The sequence below is a fragment of the Pinus tabuliformis genome, chromosome 1_2, assembly GCF_031772625.1.
Source record: "Pinus tabuliformis cultivar Carrire ecotype Pingquan chromosome 1_2, CPIR1, whole genome shotgun sequence".
NCBI classification, from domain to species: domain Eukaryota; kingdom Viridiplantae; phylum Streptophyta; class Pinopsida; order Pinales; family Pinaceae; genus Pinus; species Pinus tabuliformis.
In genome coordinates, this window is record NC_142298.1 from 557,392,236 (window position 1) to 557,414,318 (window position 22,083).

The following is a 22,083-nucleotide window of genomic DNA, read 5'->3' on the forward strand; positions in this document are numbered from 1 at the left end:
ATTCGATATTGGTTATAAAACAACGTGTCATTGATCGCTTTTTTACTTTTTCGGATCAGTGACACTAATAACGAAAAGTACTCCTTGGTCATAAAAGATCAAGCGGTTCTCTCAAGTATTATTTTATACTTTTTCGGGCTTGGGAGACACAAATTTACGAAAAAGGTCAACCCTGGAGTCTTCTTAAGTTTTTTCAGACTCTCTAAAATTGAAAAACGCCGAGTTTCTCCTATACTGGACTCGTTAAAATTTCAAAGTAAAGGACCTGTTCAATTACAAACAGGAATGAACCACTCCTTCTTAGGGTTCGAATCTAAACTAAGTTGGACTCATCTAAAGGATGAGCTTATAATCAAGCAAATGTTATCCTCCTCAAGCTTGTCAAAAATAAAGAGGTACTTGCCAGAAATGGTGGGGGAAAAGAGAGGAAAATAAGTCTGTTTGTCATACCTTGTAACCACTCTTGAACACGACACTTTTATTCACCTGGGTTGGGAAATCCTTTGCCTAACAGTTGATCAAACCACATTGAAAGTCTTCAGCTAGTTTCTGAGTATTAACTTTGGGTCAATTGTCACCAAGCCATCTGTCGTGTTGTTATGTGTTCAAGAGGTCACTGCCAATAAGCCATTCATCTGCAAAATATCTGTCATCCATCTTGACCATCCCTGAGTCAGTCCTTGCAACTAAATTTCTTCAACTTGATCTATGATTTCGTGTTGTGGGCTCGCCTACAATGGATCGCTTTCTATCGACATCAGCTCATTATCTAGAAAGATGATCTAGAAATCGTCAGTACCTTGAGATCTGCATGCCTCAATGGCAGGTTTCTCGCCTTTGAAAACAGTTTACATCATTGACTTTCGATCGAAGGATTTCATGATATGTTCGACATCAACACATTTACTCACATCTCATGGATTGTACTGGGTACTTTGAGAGCCATTGACATCACTGGTGGTTTCTCTCACACTTGTTAACAGTTTACATCATTGACTGGTAATCAAGTGGTTTCTACCATGTTCGACATCAACACATTTATTCGCATGGATAGAATCGTACTATTTCGGGAAGTAGAAATGAAGACCCTGGATCTAGTTTCCACCATCCAAGTTGCGAGGAATTTTGTATTCATTATGTTGTGGACTATTCATAAATAGACGGCTGCGTCCATACTGTTTTCACACGAGTCTATACTTATGATGTTTTACAAGATCATTCCTATATCAGAGCAGTAGATAGTTTTCTAGTTAGTTTTGATCTGAGTATGGGAATGCCTACCTCAGCGATGATATGATCTCATATATATATCTTGCATTGAATGTTTTTACAGGTTCCGACCGGGCTCTCCACAAGATGATCCTCGAAATGATAAAGTACTTCACTCTTCCTATATGATAAATGAAATCCTCATCTACTACAGACTTCGCACTTTAGGGGGCAATCTGTTATACAAAAATATTGTCACCATGATTATTTGCAGTCAGTATGGGTCTATCATCACTTGTACTGTCCTCCTAAGCAAGTCTAAGACCTCAGCTCTTCAAATCAAGCTTTGGAAGTGGGAGAAAGATATTAAAAATCAATGTAACTCTAGTTCCGCACTTTCTCTCATGGTCACCTGCGGTCCCGCACCTTCTGTGTACAAAAGCTGCGTACCTACCCGCTCTGTTCCTAACGGTGTAGGTGCGGACCCCTGTGAAAGTCAAAAGGCGCAAGTTTTATCTTAAAAAACTCACTTTGGGTTAATTCTAGAGTTTTCTAGAAGGAATTTTGACGTGGATTGTTCGCTCTGAGGTGGTTCATGCATCCCAAAAGAGAAGGAGCTAATCCCTTGACTAAAGGAGATATCCCTTTGAAGGAGGGCTTTATCCCTTTAAAGGAGGACCTAGTAACTTCCCTCCATTGCACTATAAATACAGGCATTGGGGTGAGGACTAGGGAGGTTAGAAGTTGAACATTTTGAGGGTAAATGCTGGTGAAATTGAGACTCTTTGATTGAGCTTGAGAGGAGAGATCACATACCTCTTGGTTCCATTGGAGAGTGAGTGAAACTTGTCAAAGTAGAGGAGACATCTTGTTGGACCCTGGGAGGAGCTTGTACAGTGTCAAGGCAAAGGTTGTAAGGTTCTTCTTCTTTTGAATTAATACAATCAAACTCATTTTTCTCAACAAGTATCTTATGTTATTTGTTTCATGGACTCCTTGACTTTCATGTTAAATATGTTTTATGCAATTGACTTTTCAGGTGCTATTTAATTTGTTTGCCTTGTTTGTGTTTGCAGATTTGCGAAAAGGAGCTCATTTGGATTAAAGGAGCGAGGGCATCCGCAAGCTTGCGTTGGACCAAAGGTAGGCCCTAAAAACACTTGTTTGATATTGTTTATTGAAGCATATTTAGAGAAAGATAGTGTCTGGTTGGTTTGCTTGTCGTTAGGTCTTCTTTAGATTCTAGGAAGGTCTATCTTTTCCGCAAGATCGACACTTTCCATGTGACACTCGTCCTGCCCGACTCACCATCGTACAACTCTGCCCGGCTGTCCAACCCGTGGTTCACCTGAATGCTGCCTCCTATTTACGTCTACCTGAAGTGCGGGCGCATCTCCTGCGATCACCGCAGAACTGCTGCACCCTTTGCACCTCGCCTAAGACTCCTCCTAAGGCAAAGCTTGCAGAACAGTCATAGGTTATCAGGACATTATCCGATAGTATCTTGGATTTGTCTAGGAGGCTTGAGGAAGTTTAGGATGATGATGACGACGATGTTTATGTGAGACCGAATGTCTAGGGGGAGGATCGGGTTGCATATCTATAGAGGATGGAGATAGAAGATCTAGACAGGTGGATTGAGCTGATTAGTGAAGGTGAGCCTTTAGGCTCTACTCCCTCCACATCTTCTTAGATGACTTAGAAGATGGGGCTCATTGTTAGCTGCTCATGGTAGTGAGTCATTTAAATAGGTTGAGCAGGTATGATAGATGATGTAGGAATGGCTTGGCATTAACATCATGACATATTGCAGATGGGATGGATTTTCCATGGACCTGAGCATGGAAAGATTCTTGGCGAGTCCAGGATGTGGTGGAGTCTGAGAAAAGACTGGTGTAGGCATAAGGATGTGCATTCTTATGATTTGAGCATGACATTTGGATTGATCACTCGACTAGTTCGAGTCATGGGGGTCAACAGTGTGCAGAGATGTGTTAGCATTATGTTGGAGTATCTTGACGATAGTTCACAGGATGGGACGACACATGGTGGAGATGGTCATTTTGCATATGTTGCAGGGATGTTTGGAGTGTATGGACTGGTTGATATCATGGATCAAGGATGTGATGATTATCTTGGTGGCAGATAGTTACCGGGATGGGATATTGTCGATGACGACAATGACTTCATGTGGAGGAGGATGTAAGGACCTGTGGTCTGTGCAATGTGTGAGGTGATTCTACTAGAAGGATGAGCTAGCGAAATGACTGAACGAGCGAGATACTTGTGCGAGCGAGGGCAGTCATGTGTTTATACGTGGCGAGCTGGATGCTCGACCCACGGGTCGACCAAACGAATGTGCGATGGCAGGGTTGCAAAGGTGGGCGATCCCACGAGTTGGCCGGGCTGACCCAACCTTCAGGCAAACATTGTGATATGGAATGAGTTGGTCAGGCAGATGTGGCGAGGGTCGGCCAGGTGGCACGACCCGCCACCCCACCATACATATAGGCGGGCGGGTGGATGAAACGAAAAACAATCCAAGTGAAGTCTTCACAAAGGTGAAGTGCGAGGAGGAGTCTTAGGTGAGGTGTGAAGGGTGCAACAGTTTTGCGGTGATCATAGGAGATGCACCCGCACTTCGGGCAGATGTAAACGAGAGGCAGCATTCGGGTGAACTGCGGGTTGGATGGTTGGGCAGAGCTGCATGACAACGAGTCGAGCAAGACGGGCGACCCGGGTGAGGGCATGCCATGCATGATGGTTGTGTGGTCGACTGGCGGGTGCGATGGGCAGTTTAGTGAAACGTTGGGAGTAGGCGTTCGGTGAACGGTTTGGCTGGTCAAGATGCACGACGGGTGCATGCTGACGAGTTGAATGGGTGAACGGGTGAATGTGCGGATGGGCGACCCGGGTGAGGCACGCTGTGCACGGTGAAACGAAGGAGTTCTGATTTGAGAACGGAGGTGCAAATCGTGCGGAGGGCGCCCGGGAGTGGCGACACGGTTATGACGAGGTGTGCCCAAGTTGGGCAAATGACACAATCGAGTTGGAAAATTGTCTAAGTGTAAACTTGGGGTTTCCAAGGTCTAACTTATACTTTGTAAAAGTGGAAATTTATATATATTGATATTTAGGAACACTCATATTAGGAAGTTGAGGAATGTTTGGTGGCCAGCTCGTCCCTACGGAAGCGGTCTCTCGAAGAGATTTGGAAAGGAACAACTTGGAGTATGTTCAGATGAAGGTTGGGAGTGCAGAAGTACTTAGTATGGTGGATAGTGGGGCTACTCACAACTTAATGAGTGAGGATTTTGTGAGAAGGATTGGGTTGAAGTTTGTACCAGTGAAGGCGCAAATAAAGATAGTGAATTCTCCTCCTGATTCCGTGATTGGTGTAGATGAAAGAGTGGACACAACACTAGGTGAGTGGACCGGAAAAGTCGACTTCACTATAGTGCGGATTGATGACTATGAAGCTGTGCTGGGAATGGAATTCTTGAAACAATATGATGCGATGATTGTTCCACATTTGAAGAAGTTGTACATTTATGATGGAAGGGAAGATGTACCCATTGGTGTTCCAACCATTGGTGTGACAAGGCCTGATTGTAAACTAGTAGTGATGTAGATGGAGGACGAGAAGCGAATGGATGATGTGTGTAAGCGGTTCTCTACTACTGAGGCAAAGCTTACAGAACAATCACAGGTTATCAGGACACTATCCGATAGTATCTTGGATTTGTCTAGGAGGCTTGAGGAAGTTTAGGATGACGATGATGACAATGTTTATGTGAGACTAAATGTCTAGGGGGAAGATCGGGTTGCATATCTACAAAGGATGGAGATAAAAGATCTAGACAGTGGATTGAGCTGATTAGTGAGGGTGAGCCTTCAGGCTCTACTCCATCCACATCTTCTTAGATGAATTAGAAGATGGGGCTCATTGTTAGCTGCTCATGGCAGTGAGTCCTTTAAACAGGTTGAGTAGGTATGATAGATGATGCAGGAATGAGTTGGCATTAGCATCATGACATGTTGCAGATGGGATGGAGTTTCCATGGACCTGAGCATGGGAAGATTCTTGGTGAGTCCAGGATGTGGCAGAGTCTGAGAAAAGATCGGTGTAGGCATAAGGATGTGCATTCTTATGATTTGAGCATGACAGTTGGAATGATCACCTGAGTAGTTCGAGTCATGGGGGTCGACAGTGTGCAGAGATGTGTTGGCATTATGTTGGAATATCTTGATAACAATTCACAGGATGGGATGACACATGGTGGAGATGGTTGTTTTGCATATGTTGCAGGGATGTTTGCTGTATATGGACTGGTTGATATCATGGACCAAGGATGTGATGATTATCTTGGTGGTAGATGGTTACTGGGATGGGATATTGTCAAGGACGACAATGACTTCAGATGGAGGAGGATGTGAGGACCTGCAGTCCGTGCAACGTGCGAGGTGACTCTACCGGAAGGACGAGCTGGCGAAATGACTGAACAAGTGAGAGAGGGTGGTCATGTGTTTATACGTGGGCAAGCTAGGCGCTCGACCCACGGGCTGACCAAATGAATGTACGATGGTAGGGTTGCAGAGGTGGGCGGTCCCATGAGTTGGGCGGGCTGACCCAACCTCCGGGTAAACATTGCGAGATGGAACAAGTCGGCCGAGCAGATGTAGCGAGGGTCGGCTGGGTGGCACGACCCGGCACCCCACCATACATATAGGCAGGCAGGTGGATCAAATGAACCAAAAATCCAAGCGAAGTATTCACAAAGGCGAAGTGCGAGGAGGAGTCTTAGGCGAGGTGTGAAGGGTGCAGTAGTTTTGCGGTGATCACAGGAGGTGCACCTGCACTTCGGGAAGATGTAAATGGGAGGCAGCATTTGGGTGAACTGTGGGTTGGACAGCCGGGAAAAGTTGCACGACAGCGAGTTGGGCAGGACGGGCGACCTAGGTGAGGGTGTGCCATGCACGACAGTTGTGCGGTCGGTTGGCGGGTGCGATGGGTAGTTCAGTGAAATGTTGGGAGTAGGCATTCAATGAACAGTTTGGTGGGTTGAGCTGCATGACAGGTGCATGCCGATGAGTTGAACGGGTGAACGGGTGAACATGCGGATGGGCGACTCGGGTGAGAGCGCACCATGCACGGTGAAATGAAGGAATGCCAGTTTGAGAATGGAGGTGTGAATCGTGCGGAGGGTGCCCAGGTGTGGCGACACGGTTATGATGAGGTGCGCCCGAGTTGGGAAAATGACATGACATGTTGGAAAATTGGTTAAGTGTAAACTTGGGGTTTCCAAGGTTTAACTTATACTTTGTAAAAAGTGGAAATTTATATATATTGATATTCGGGCAGACTCATATTACAAGGAGTTGCCCCTCCCTTTATACTGTTGTGTAATTGTATATATGTTGATTGTTGTGGATAATGAATGTGTATGGGTATTCATTTGTATAAAGGACAAATATAATACTTGGTAATGAAAAATAAACTAAGTATGGAATGTTAAGGCATAGTCCATGAGCATAAGTATTGGTGAAAAGAAAGTGTTTGGTGGTGCCGCACCTTGACAATCTCTCATCGCGGCAACCATTTGTCACCAAGATATACCAAGGCATATACCCCATTGGTACGTCATACATTGGAATGTCATCTCAGGTATAGTGCGGTTGAAAGATTACCACCGGTGTAGGGGTGTGACAGGCGTACTCATATTACACTTAGCCAATTTTCCAACATCCGATTATTGGTAATCTTTCAATGATTTTTGCGGGTCGAGCTGCACAACGGGTGCACGCCGACGAGTTGAACGGGTGAACAGGTGGACGGGAAACCTAGGTGAGGGCCTGCCATGCACGGTGAAACAAAGGAGTGCTGGTTTGAGAACGGAGGTGTGACTCATGCGGAGGGCACTCGGGTGTGGCGATATGACACTCCTTAGTTTCACTATGCACAGCATGCCCTCACCCAGGTCGCCCATCCGCACATTCACTCGTTCACTCGTTCAACTCATTGGCATGCACTCATCGTGCAGCTCAACCTGCCGAACCATTCACCAAATGCATACTCCCAACGTTTCACCAAAGTGCCTGTCGCACCTTCCAACTGACCGCACAACCATCGTGCACGGCGTGCCCTCACCCGGGTCACCTGTCTTGCCCGACTCACCATCATGCAACTCTGCTCGGCTATCCAACCTGTAGTTCGCCTGAATGCTACCTCCCATTTACGTCTGCTCGAAGTGCGGGCGCATCTCCTGCGATCACCGCAGAATTGCTACACCCTTCACCCCTCGCCTAAGACTCCTCCTCACACTTCGCCTTTGTGAAGACTTCACTTGGATTGTTGGTTTGTTTCATCCACCCACTCGCCTATATGTATGGTGGGGTGGTGGGTTGTGCCACTCGGCCGACCCTCGCTACATTTGCCCGGCTGACTCATTCCATATCGAAATGTTTGCCTGAAGGTTGGGTTAGCCTGCCCAACTCGTGGGACCACCCACATTTGCAACCCTATCATCACACATTCGTTTGGTTGGCCTGTGGGCCAAGCACCCAGCTCACCCACGTATAAACACATGACTGCCCTCTCTCGCACAAGTATCTCGCTTGTTCGGTCATTTCGTCAGCTCGTCCTTTTGGTAGAGTCACCTTGCATGTCACACGGATCGCAGGTCCTTACATCCTCCTCCACCTGAAGTCATTGTCATCCTCGACAATATCCCATCCCGGTAACCATCTGCCACCAAGATAATCATCACATCCTTGGTCCATGATATCAATCAGTCCATATACTACAAACATCCCTGCAACATATGCAAACGACCGTCTCCACCATGTGTCGTCCCATCCTGTGAACTGTTGTCAAGATACTCCAATTGTCATGCTCAAATTGGAAAATTGGCCAAGTGTAAACTTGGGGTTTCCAAGTTTTAACTTATAATTTGTAAAAAGTGGAAATTTATATATATTGATATTCGGGCAAACTCATATTACAGGGAGTTGCCCCTCCCTTTATACTGTTGTGCAATTGTATATGTGTTAATTGCTGTGGATAATGAATGTGTATGGGTGTTCATTTGTATAAAGGACAAATATAATACTTGGTAACGAAAAATAAACTAAGTATGGAATGTTAAGGCGTAGTCCATGAACATAAGTATTGGTGAAAAGAAAGTGTTCGGTGGTGCCGCACCTCGCTATAGTGCGGTTGAAAGATTACCGCCGGTGTAGGGGCGTGATAGGTGGACTCATGATATCAACCAGTCCATATACTGCAAACATCCCTGCAACATATGCAAAATGACCATCTCCACCATGTGTCGTCCCATCTTGTGAACTGTCGTCAGGATACTCCAACATAATTCTAACACATCTCTGCACATTGTCGACCCCCATGACTCGAGAAGTCCGAGCACGTCCCCATATGCACAGGCAAGGCTGAGGGACCATCGAACACTTTCACGAATGTGGATAATGAATGTGTATGGGTGTTCATTTGTATAAAGGACAAATATAATACTTGGTAATGAAAAATAAACTATGGAATGTTAAGGCGTAGTCCATGAACATAAGTATTGGTGAAAAGAAACTGTTTAGTGGTGTTAGGGGCATGAAGTGATAGGTGCGGTTGGAAGATTACCACACCTGTCACCATCGTTGACATGTTGGTTCGTTTCATCCACACGCCCACCTTTATGCCTATAGCAAGGTGCGACACCACCGCCCACTTTCTTTTCACCAATACTTATGATCGTGGACTATGCCTAACATTCATACTTAGTTTATTTTTCGTTACCAAGTATTATCTTCATCCTTTATACATGATGAAACCATTAACATTCATCATAAACAGCAATAACATGAACAATTGCACAACACTATAAAGGGAAGGGCAACTCCCCGATGTGAATCTGCCCGTATATCAATATATATAATCTTCAACTTTCAAAGTATAAGTTAAATCTTGGAGGAAACCCCAAATTTACACTTAGCTAATTTTACAAATTTTGGCAAATTCGGTTGCCCAGCCTTGTCAGCACCTCTGAATGGTCACCGCATGTTCTGCCCAACTCTTCGTTCACCCCTGAATGCATTCGTTCAGCTCGTCGCGTGATTTGCCCAACTTTGGCGCCCACCCATGTCATCGTGCACACCTACCCAACACGTTCGCACATTGGTCGCCTTCGTTCATAACCCGTCGCACTTCGTTTCACCTTTGTGTTGTTTGCCCAACATGGGCGCACTCCTCGTGTCCATGTCACCCAACTTGGGCGCCCTCCGCACGCCGGTTGCACCTCCCGTTCACAACCCAAACACCTTCGTTCACCCGACGCCCAACCTGGGTCACCCGTCGTTTAGCCCTACACGAATGCCCTACCCGGGTCGCTCATCGTTCAGCCCTGCATGGATGCCCTACCTGGGTTTCTTTTCGTTCAGCCCTGCACGAATGCCCTGAATGGTCCACCCATCATTCAGCTCTGCATGATTCCATCGCCTGTTTTTCCCGTCGTGCGGGAAAATCTGCACTGCACTTCTTCACACTTCACTTAGCTTGTCCAAGTGATCTGTGTCCAAGTGTTGGTTGAATGAATCCTCTCCACAACTCATCCATATACTTATATGCTCATCCACCCATCGTATGAGTGCCCAGCTGACCTGCCCATCCAACATACATCTCTCGGCTTAACTGGTACCCACGGGTAGGACCGACACCTAAGAGTCCTCCTAGGATCTTTGAGGAGGCGAGTGGGTGGAGACCAAATGGGAATCCAAGTGAAGTCATTCGAGCTACATGGAGATGCAAAGTGCATAGGCGCAGAACCACAGGGAGGTGCAGTTCATGCACTCGCACCGCGGGCAACTCGGGTGGATAGTCGGGTGAAAGAGCTCGGGTGGAAGTCGTGTGACGCGTTCGGGTGAAGGCGAGTCAGGCGAGGGCTGCACGAAGGGTGCGCCCGTTGATGGGTTGCAGCGAATGGGCGACCCATGTGGGTGCCCACCGAACGAACCAAACGAGGGGCGGACGAGCGAGCAGGGTGACGATGTGTCGTGCACGCCGAGTTGGGGAGTTGGTGAACGGTGTGGATTGCAGTTGAGGTGTGACCAACGTGTGACAGTGTGCATGAGTTGGTGCGCCTAGTGGGCAAATGACACGGTTGTAATGCCGATGGAGCTTTTGCTCCCAGTCACTTGTAAACTTGAAAATTCATAATGAAAGATTATTATTGCATATGATTGTTATCTCTTTGATGTGTTATGTTGAATGTTTATATTAATGGATTCCGCACATTAATATTAACGGTTAAAGATGATGAATGTTAGGCGTAGTTTAGAAAGTAATTTAACAAATGAACAATAGATGGGTCCACCCACACAGTATAAATCCGGGTGAGGGCAGAGCTACACGATGGTGAGTCGGGTAGGACGGGTGACCCAGGTGAGGGTGTGCCATGCACGATGGTTGTGCGGTCGGTTGGCAGGTGCGACGGGCAGTTCGATGAAACGTTGGGAGTAGGCATTCGGTGAATGGTTAGGCGGGTTGAGCCGCACAACGGGTGCACGCCGATGAGTTGAATAGGTGAATGGGTGAACGTGCAGACGGGCGATCTAGGTGAGGGCGCACCTTGCACGGTGAAATGAAGGAGTGCCAGTTTGAGAATGGAGGTTCAACTTGTGCGGAGGGCGGTCGGGTGTGGTGACACAATTACGATGAGGTGTGCTCGAGTTGGGAAAATGACACAACCGAGTTGGAAAATTGGCTAAGTGTAAACTTGGGATTTCCCAGGTTTAACTTATACTTTGTAAAAGTGAAAATTAGATATATTGATTCGGGTAGACTCATATTGCAGGGAGTTGCCCCTCCCTTTATACTGTTGTGCAATTGTATATGTGTTAATTGCTGTGGATAATGAATGTGTATGGGTGTTCATTTGTATAAAGGACAAATGTAATACTTGGTAACGAAAAATAAACTAAGTATGGAATGTTAAGGAATAGTCCATGAACATAAGTATTGGTGAAAAGAAAGTGTTCGGTGGTGCCGCACCTCGACAATCTCTCATCACAGCAACCATCTATCACCAAGATATCCATACCATCTGTTACCAAGTATTATATTTGTCCTTTATACCAATTAACACCCATACACATTCATTATCCATAACAATTAACACATATACAATTGAACAAAAGTATAAAGGGAGGGGAAACTCCCTGTAATATGAGTCTACCCGAATATCAATATATATAAATTTCCACTTTTTACAAAGTATAAGTTAAACCTTGGAAACCCCAAGTTTACACTTAGCCAATTTTCCAACTCGGTCGTGTCGTTTGCCCAACTCGGGCACACCTCGTCGTAATCGTGTCACCACACCCGGGCGCCCTCTACATGAGTCACACCTCCGTTCTCAAACTAGCACTCCTTCATTTCACCATGCATGGCACACCCTCACCTGGGTCGCCCATCCGCCCATTCACTCGTTCACCCATTCAACTCGTCGGCGTGCACCTGTCGTGCAGCTCAACCATCGAACTGTTCATCGAATGCCTACTCCCAATGTTTCATCGAACTGCCTGTCACACTCGCCAACCAACCGCACACCATCGTGCATGATGTGCCCTCACCCGGGTTGCCTGTCTTGCTCGACTCACCGTCGTGCAGCTCTGCCTGGCTGTCCAACCCGTGGTTCACCCGAATGTTGCCTCCCGTTTATGTGTGCCCGAAGTGAAGGCACATCTCCTGCGATTGCTGTAGAACTACTGCACCCTTCGTACCTCGCCTAAGACTCCTCCTTGCACTTCGCCTTTTTGAAGACTTCGCTTGAATTGTTTTTCGTTTCATCCACCCATCTGCCTATATGTATGGTGGGGTGGCAAGTTGTGCCACTTAGAAAACCCTTGCTACATCCACCCGGTCGACTCATTTCATATTGCAATGTTTTCCCAAAGGTTGGGTCGGCCCACCCAACTCGTGGGGCCGCTCACCTTTGCAAACCCATGATCACACATTCGTTTGGTCAGCCTGTGGGTTGAGTGCCCTTCTCGCCCATGTATAAACACATGACCGCCCTTGCTCACACAAGTATCTCGCTCATTTGGTCATTTCTCCAGCTCGTCCTTCTGGTAGAGTCACCTCGCATGTCACATGGACCGCAGGTCCTTACACCCTCCTCCACCTAAATTCATTGCCGTCCTCAAAAATATCCCATCCCGGTAACCATCTACCACCAGGATAATCATCACATCCTTGGTCCATGATATCAGCTAGCCCATATACTGCAAACATCCCTGCAACATATGCAAAATGAACAACTCCACCATGTGTCATCCCATCTTGTGAACTGTCATCAAGATACTCCAACATAATGCTAACACATCTCTGCACACTGTCGACCCCCATGACTCGAGAAGACCGAGCACATCCCCATCCTTGATCCATGATATTCGGGCAGACTCATATTTATAGCTGTCGTTCCATATCGCAATGTTGCCAAATATAATTTGTAATTTTGTTGAGCTAACTCATTGCACTCCTATGTTTTTTGCACCATAATGGTGGGAGGCTTTTGGTAGCCATTGTCCTTAATTGCAGAAGTTTGCAATTCATATTTTGAGTCAAACTTGCAGTGCTACTGGGTGTGAGTGTAATTGGTTTGTCTTTGAGAGGATTTAAATGAAGAAGAGAAACCATTTGGATAAAAAATGATTAAATGATCTAGTCTATGTCCAATACAACCTCCGGCTTACATGCAACCAATTGCTGAATAAAAGACGTGATTCAGATCCCATTGTGTTGGAAGATATTGATACAACATCAGATTGGGTAGTGGAGAGTCATCCAACAGAGTTTGATTCTGATGAGGAACTTGATTTGGATTTATAAACGGTGGAATCACTCGAACATAATGTTCAGTTGAATGCAGATCCACTTGTACCAGCCTCAGGGCCAGCCCCATGTCCTCTAGTTGTAGGCGTTTCGTCTGCTCAACCAGAATGAAAGCACATATCTCATTTATCTCAGTAGCCACCAGCTGCACTGCTAGTGCTACCACTTCTACAGTTGCAGCTGGAGATGATGATGATGAAGAGCCATGGGCTTCCCCGTCTAACTCTGATTCAAAGGTTGAGCCAGATGATGTTGGCTCCTCTAGCAGTAGCCAATAGTACTGGTCATAGTTTACTTTTGTTGTAGAGGCCATTTCTAGCCTCCTTGGTTATGGTTTTTGCTTTTATCTCTATATCATCATCATGTATGTATTGGATAGTGCACTGGGTGCCATTTTGATATAATGGATATATTCATGAGCCTAATTTGATCATATGTTGTCTTATATCTATATTCTAAAGCTTTGTGTTTGGAAACATGAATGAAAATATTTAAAATTATGCTTTTTTTTTTTTAATAAAAAAAAATATTTAATGTATTTTTTACAACGACCGAGTCATTGAAATCAAATCAACCGATTTGATATCGAGTCAGAGTCGGAGCCGGAGTCGACCCTCAGCCGAGTCGAAGTTTTAAAACATTGGTACTGACTGCATCAACAACCACTAATTCATCCTACTACTGAATATTGTGGGCCCACGTAGCTAGGTAATGATCCATGAGGGGAATCCTCAAGGACCCTACCCAATATTTGTATCTCTCTGGGGCTACAACACAAAATCACCCCACCTCACACCTGGAGGTATGTCTATGAACATCACAAAATTTGATCTACTCATACTGCTATTGCTACTGCTCTGTTGATGCTTTCGCACCGCTGCTGAAATTACTGCAATAATGAGTCTGATCTCCCCAAGTCTTGAAGTAATAGCTTCCATCGGGATGCTCCCTCTGAAACTATACTCCCTGTGAGTCTCGATCTCCCAATAGGAAATCTCTTTGCTCCCTCCTGGTAACTCGCACTATCCTCCTACAGTGGAAACTGGACTACATAGTTATATGTTGGGAATCTCCTGGCTAGAACTGCACTTGCATACTGTAAAAGGGCAATTCATACTATTTGTATCATTGCATCTAGCTCTAGAATTGTCTCTTAGGTACTGACTGCAACTAAATTTGCAACCATCTAATGACAAATTGCATCTACTGACATTGAACATGATACTAAGATACTATGGGCTCCTATACCAAAGGCGATGGTCCCACTGCAACAATTTGGAACTGATCTGACTGATATCCTTATTGCAAATACTTGGACCCTGCCCATTTGGCACACGGGAGTCTCATACTCCTCCTCCTAGATCTGGTGCCCCATTATCTCCTTTTGATCCTTGTCCCTTACTGGGACATTTCTTCGCTTTGCACCCTGCACTAGACAACTCACACTTCCTTTGGTACATGTCTCTGGCAAATAGAAGTCGATCTGCGACCTAAAATTTGTATTATGGCTAACTTGCACGACCTTCTCTAGAAAAATCTTGCATGGCCATCCCTGCAGAGCTACAAAATATGGAAACTCAAAACTGGAGTAAACCTTGAAAATCTCCCTCTTTCCCTCTATTCGGCTTTTGAATCTACTACTCACATGCCCTTTTAGAGAGAAAAATTGCTCACACCAACTGCCAAACTACAATGGAAAATCGAACTTATGAAACTCAAATTTACTTGAGAGAAATATTCCCTCTGTTGTGTGTGCTTTTCTCTTCCACCTGACGTTGGTTTTGTTGCTACAAAACCCTCTGCGTCCAACCAAGGAACCTGCTTAGCGAAAATATGAGTTGTTGTTGCTCCCTCTGACTATTGGAATCAATATCCCATGCAACTCAACTTTTCTGCCAACCTCCAACTAAAAATTGAACCCTTACCCCAGTAATTCGGCCTGCTTGTTTGGGTGCTACACAGTCTCTGAGAACTTCAGCCTGTTTCTCCCTTTGAACAATGAAATTCTCTTCTCCGATTTTGAGCTTCCCGACTGGTCACTCACGCTCTGATACAATGTGAAAATTTCATCTATCACAACAACTGGAAATTATTTTCCTAATTGTTAATTTATTTAACAATTTATTTGCAGTTTGCTACAAAAAATACCAAATAATTCACTATGATTTTCACAAATAAAAACTGCAGAAGAAATAACTCTAGAAATTGAGAAAATCTAGCATACATACATAAAAATATGACACCGTTATTTTTGGACAAAAGTCCCTGGAAAACCCAACTTGGGAAAATCAGTGCAGCAACTAAGGGTTTTATTATTATCTAGCATTGAGAAATTCTAAGTATAATAATATAGATGTTGAAATCTAGCTATCCTACAAAGAAAAGACTGGAAAAAATATCTTGAGGAAATTTACCCTCACCCAGGGCAATTCTGGCATTGAACTGCCTCTGAAAAGCAAGTCATCCAATTGGGCCTACACAGGCTCTACATCAACCTCATGTTTTCTGCTACAAATGTTGCCTAAATTGACTGCTATTCTAGTCATCATGCCTGCCGCTAACTGGGAAAGCTTCTCTCCGGCACTTTGGAACCTCTACCCAGCCTCTGGAACTAAAAACATCTTCCTTCCTAGCAAATTGAACTGCCTTCTTGAGGCTCTGCACAACCTCATAGAGAAATCTCAGCTTCTCTACAAATGCACTCACTAGATCTGGAAAACTTCCTCCAGCCTCACTTTCCCTGCCCCCTCACTGCCTTTGCTTCCTCCTAAAGCTCGAAATCTTCGACAACTGATTACTGCTACTTTGGAAAATCGAATTCTCCAATTGTCTCTAGTGTATTCTCCATCACCACATCGATCCCTTCTTATATCTTCCTATTGGGACTCCAATGGCCAAGATTAAATCTTAATCGATGGCTCATACCATTTTTGGATTGTTCCGCGTGAGTTTCTAGAAAATTCTCACCTTAACTTAATTAATTATGATTAATTTACCAATTTTCCTAAGTTGAGACTTAAGAAACATTAAAAAAATGATTAATAATCTAATTAAGTCATTTCTAGGTGGAATTTCCAGAAACAATTTATGGGTTTTGGAGATCTCATGCATTCTAGCATCTCCACCAAATTTTGTGTCTAGAACGCATCTGATGCTACAAAAACTAACAAATACAGGAAAAAATACACAAATTACTTGTTGGAGAAGCCCTTCTCCTTCAACCCTTTCAATCCACATTTTCCTTAACACTTGGTATGTCCTTTGCCTCCTTTGACTACAAAGAAGCACCTCCTTGTACTTCTCTATCCACTAGTTGCTCACTGAGTATTTACCGCTCCAAATACTTATATATATCACTTCCAAGTAGGTCTACTACTCTAAGTAGATTTTCCATTCAAAGCCATTGTACATTTTTCCCTTATAGTACATTGTTCACAACTTTGTTTGTGAACAAACTTTGAGATACAATACTTAGCAACTCAAAACTCCAACACATTAGCCCCTTTTCTGCCCTTCAGCCATCTCTCTACAAATGAGGTAACTCACAGCTCTTGATCCAAGGTTCTGAGACTAGTTTTGGCCTCCCTCAAGGCTTGGACTACCACAAAAATACAACACATCACTTGTGGCATTTCGACCCTCCACAACAGTCTAATATGTGGCTTGTAAGACCTCTTCCAATGGCTCGATCCTCTTCCTTATACATAGAGCAATACACATACCTCCCACAGAATTTCGGTGGCTTAACTCAGCTTAAACAGACTTCAATTAGGGCACAAATTATATTCGTAATCTCAGTGATATCTCCTCCTAAACTTGGTCTAGATAGAACCCTATTAGGGCACAAATTATATTCGTAATCTCAGTGATATCTCCTCCTAAACTTGGTCTAGATAGAACCCTATTAGGGCACAAATTATATTCGTAATCTCAGTGATATCTCCTCCTAAACTTGGTCTAGATAGAACCCTATTAGGGCACATAAAACACAGATGAATCTCAACTCTTTCTTGAGAAAACTCGACCTTCCTTCCAACACAAAATAGACCATAAAATTTCACAATTTCCTACTGTGACTATGAGGTTCATTGTCTTCTTCTTCAGCTCTATTTTCTTGTATGAGATGAGTTACTATGGTGTTTTGGCTCAGCCCTCGACCCTTCCTCAGATTTCTGTTCAAAACAACTAGCAGGAACATGGGAAAGACTTCCACATTGGCCTTAGATTAGGACCTCAAAGCCTCAGCCTTACTTGTCAGCCATCGATGCCCTTGCTCCCTTGACAACCTTCTTAGAACAAGTGTATCTTGGCCTCCTTTAGCAGAACTTGGCCCTTCTAGGGCACTCTTAGTATAAGATAGATCACACCTCTCTTGCACACTCTGTGTGTGACCTCATTTTAGGCCTCCTCTATTTATCATTTTCCTTGGGTCACTTAGGAAACCTCTAGATCTAGGGTTTTAACCTCTGGACCCTTTAGAATAACTTTTTATTTTGGTCCTAAACCCACTACTTTGGGTCCAAAACCCCACTTTGGTTAACTCGCCTAACAAACTTATTTTTGGCAAGTTATCCTTCCTCGGAAATACCTTCCAAGCTACCTAAAAGCTAACACTCCCTCTTAGTGAGGAAGGTATTTCCTTCATGCTTCCAACTCCATGAATTTCCTTGGATGCTCATGACCATCCTCGTATGAGTCATGACTCTCCTTCCATAGCCATATCCATGCTCGTATGTGCCACAACTCTTTGTACTTGGCCAAGATTTGCCTTGCATGGTGCATGAATGTTCTCGCATGCAACATGACTTTTCCAGTGTGATCCATGCCTGTCCTCACAGGATCTACAACTTTCCTTGCACCACCATGAATGTTCTCTCATGGTTTGTGGTTGACCTTGCATGGGCTGAAAAATTCTCTATCTCATTAGAACCTGAAGATTTTGACTACCATAGGGCAGTTCACAATCCTTTGCAGTCTCCCTTTGAAGCTAGACTCCCTTTGAGCCCACACAACCTCCACTGATTCACTTTGCCTTTTGTGCACACTCTGACCCACATTCTCTTCAAAGAAGCTCTGATACCATGTTGAATTTTTCTTAGGCCCTAGATCTGGTTTGAGGCTAATCATGCACACTAACAAACTAGGAACCCTCAACTTTCTAGCACTTTGCACAACAAAAATCTTCAACAGTGAAGCCAATTAGATACACAAAGATTTGAGCCCAAAGCTCGATTATTTTATTAATCCAACAATAAAAGTATCACAGGGCTCTTGTACCAAGGATCATGACCCTCGATCAATAGTTCAACTAGTATACAAACTAGGGCTTGCAATCTACTACTTCAAATCTTCAATCTGCCTAATGACAAGACAAGAACAAATACACCACTTGATTGTTTGAGAAGCCTTTCTCCTTCAACCCTTTCAGTCCACATTTTCCTTAACACCTGGTAGGTCCTTTGCCTCCTTTGACTATAGAGAAACACCTCCTTGTACATGTTCATCCACTAGTTTCTCACTGAGTATTTGTTGCTCCAAATACTTGCATATATCAGCTTCCGAGGAAGTCTGCTACTCACAATGGATTTTCCATTGAAAGCCATTGTACATTTAACCCTTATAGTATGTTGTTCACAACTTCGTTTGTGAACAGACTTTGAGATACAATACTTAGAAACTCAAAACTCCAACACATTAGCCACTTTATTTCCCTATGCCATCTCTCTGTAACTAAGGTAAGACGAGTTGAGACTAATTTCAATATACCTCAAGGCTCAGCCCACCCAGAAAAATGCATCACAACACTTGTGGCCTTTTGGCCCTCCATAGCAATCTAATTTTTGGTTGGTAAGACCTCTTCCAATGGCTTGATCCTCTCCCTTGTACATAAAACAATATGCATACCTCCCACATAATTTAAGTGGCTTAACTCAGTTTGAATAGACTTCAGTTAGGGCATAAATCATACCCACAATCTCGGTGATATCTCCTCCTAAACTTTGTTTGGATAAAACCCTATTAGGGCACGCAAAACACAAATGAATCTTAGCCTTTTCTTGAGTAAATTTGACCTTCCTTCCAACACGAAATAGACCATAAATTTGCACGATTTCCTACTGCAACTCCCTGAGGTTCTTCATCTTATTCTTGGGCTTGATTTGCTTCTGAGATGAGTTACTACAATGTTTTGGCTCTACCCTCGACCCTTTCTTAGACTTATGTTCATGACAACTAGCAAGAACATGGGACAGACTACGATGTTGGCCTTAGAACAGGCCCTTAAACCCTCGACCTTACTCTTCAACCCTCGTTTCCCTTGCTCTCTTGAAGACCTTCTTAAAACATGAGTATCTCGGCCTCCTTCAATGAAAATCAGCCCTCCTAGGGCACTCTAAACACAAGAGAGCTCACATCTCTCTTGCACATAATGTGTGAGACCTCATCTTAAGACTCCTCTATTTATCCTTTTCCTTGGGTCACTTAGGAAACCTCTAGGTCTAGGGTTTTGGCATCTTGACCCTTTTAAATAAATAATTATTTCTTTTTTGGTCCTAAATCCCCTACTTTGGGTCGAAAACCTCACCTTGGGAAAATTGCCCAAAAAACTTATTTTTGGTGTGTAACGAACGTCCACACTCCATAAGTTTAGTTTTTATTTTTATTTTTCTTTACATAATTATATTCATTATCATGTTGAATGGCTGATTTGATCTCGATGCATTTTTACCAAGATACCTTTTTCACTAATACGAAACCACAATGCTCCCCAAGTCCCCTTTAAAATATTGTAATTCACTCATCACTTGGGAACCATTCTTCGTTATAAACTCCAATATGAGGATTAAAACATCATCTACCCCAACACCCATCTTATAATAGCTTCACACAAAGACTGCAGTCAACCAAATGACAGTGCACAACAAAAAGAATGCTCCAAAACAAATGCTCCAAAACAATGCCAGCATGCTACAGGAATAAAAGGAAGACCAATTTAGATAGAATCAAAACATTGCAAGATCCAAACTCAAGCACACAAGAAGATTTAGGACACTCAAGATTTATCCATAAGATTTATCCACAGGAACCCATATTACCAAGAACAGTCGATCGTCCCAACATGGGTACCATATTCTGGATTCCTACACGAAAAACACGTTATTGCATTTACATAAATAATTGGGCATACAAACCATCCCGAGACATTCAATGCATTTTTACAAACTTCTTCATTGAAATGGACATTCAAATTGAAACATGATAACTCTCTCCCTAGTATATTTGACCATTACCCAGATTTCATTTCCACAATATAATCTCAGGCATGGTTGCAGCTTTGTAAGACTCCCATGCAAGCACTACAATGCGACATAGGAGTTTCATATCATGCAAATCAATGAAGAGTGAGTCAACCAGTTTAACATAATCGATATTCGAAATTAGTTTATCAAAATAACACCCTCACCACGTTAAGGATCTCAAACTGCCTGACGATTTTATAGCAACTAATGGAAAATAAAGGCGTAATAAAATTTCGACCTCAAGCATTTTAACAACATCCCACAAATTTGTCCAAGATAGTTAACATGTGGAATGAAAGTCCAAACATAAATTAACCTTGCTTTCCGTGAATTCCCAAAACACACAATTCATTATGATCGCTGATATAAAATACACGAAACTACAAATATACTGCACTATGACCAACAAGTTGCTATGTTCTGTCTCCATGCGAAGAATATCTGGGTGTGTATTCGGATGGCGGGTAGGATTTTATCATCGTCTCGAGTGGATGGTTTCGTGAACTCCTTGATAATTTATCAACAAAGATTCTATATGCGGAAAAACTTAAAGAATCGTAAAACTGGAATGAAGGTTTAATGCCCAGAAAATAAGTTACCTCTAGCCATTGATAATGTTCTTGCTGCAAACCATAGTCCACTTGCTTCTTTACTGAAAACAACGCTCCAGCTTCAATCCAAGCAAAAGAAAAGAATACAGAAAGTCTGAAGGCACTTCCAAGCTCTGCTCTCTCAGCTAGATGGTGTAAAAATTGAAGGGGATTGAGATACAAGCTTGGGGACCAAACAGATAAATTTATAGCCAAGCTTCCATCAAGCTTCTGATGGCTATGTGTCAGGTGTTCCACAGATCAAGGTAGAGAACTCCAGATGGAGTAATGGACCACTTCAATAGCTCCCAACAATAAATTTATTAACTGCAGTTGATTTCCTTAATTTAAGGAAATTATTGCAGTTGGTTTCTAGAAATTAAGGAAAGACTGCAGTTTACTTCCATAATTGTAGGCAGCAGTTGTTAAAAAAAAATTAATGGAGCTTAACATTCTCCCACTTGGTCCATACTTCCAAACTTAATGTCTCAACTTAAAACCCATTGATAATCTGTATTAAGTAATAGATACATGAATCATGGCGATAAGTCCTCTAATGACGAGTATTATCTTCCATGTATTACTATGTATTTATTCTTATTATAATTTATGTGGCAACAATTTCTTAATGAATACACCTTATGTTTATTCTTGGTCCTTCTTAAATGAATTTTCTCAAATCAACTTAAGGTGCACATAAATATGAGAAAAAACATCACAATAATTAAGAATTTCATTAAAATAACATTGTCCATATAATGAGAAACTACATAATGGAACCAAGTCCCATATTCATTACATGATCCTTGAATTTAAATGGTGGCATGCCCTTAGTCAAAGGATCAGCGATCATCAACTCAGTGCTGACGTGCTCAATGACCACTTTCTTTTCTTTAACACGTTCCCTTATAGCTAAATACTTAATGTCGATGTGTTTATTTCGACTCCCACTTTTGTTCATTTTAGCCATAAAAACAACAACTGAATTATCACAATATATTCTCAATGGCTTAGAGATAGAATCCATAATTCTAAGCCCAGAAATGAAACTCTTAAGCCATACACCATGTAAAGTAGCCTCAAAATAGGA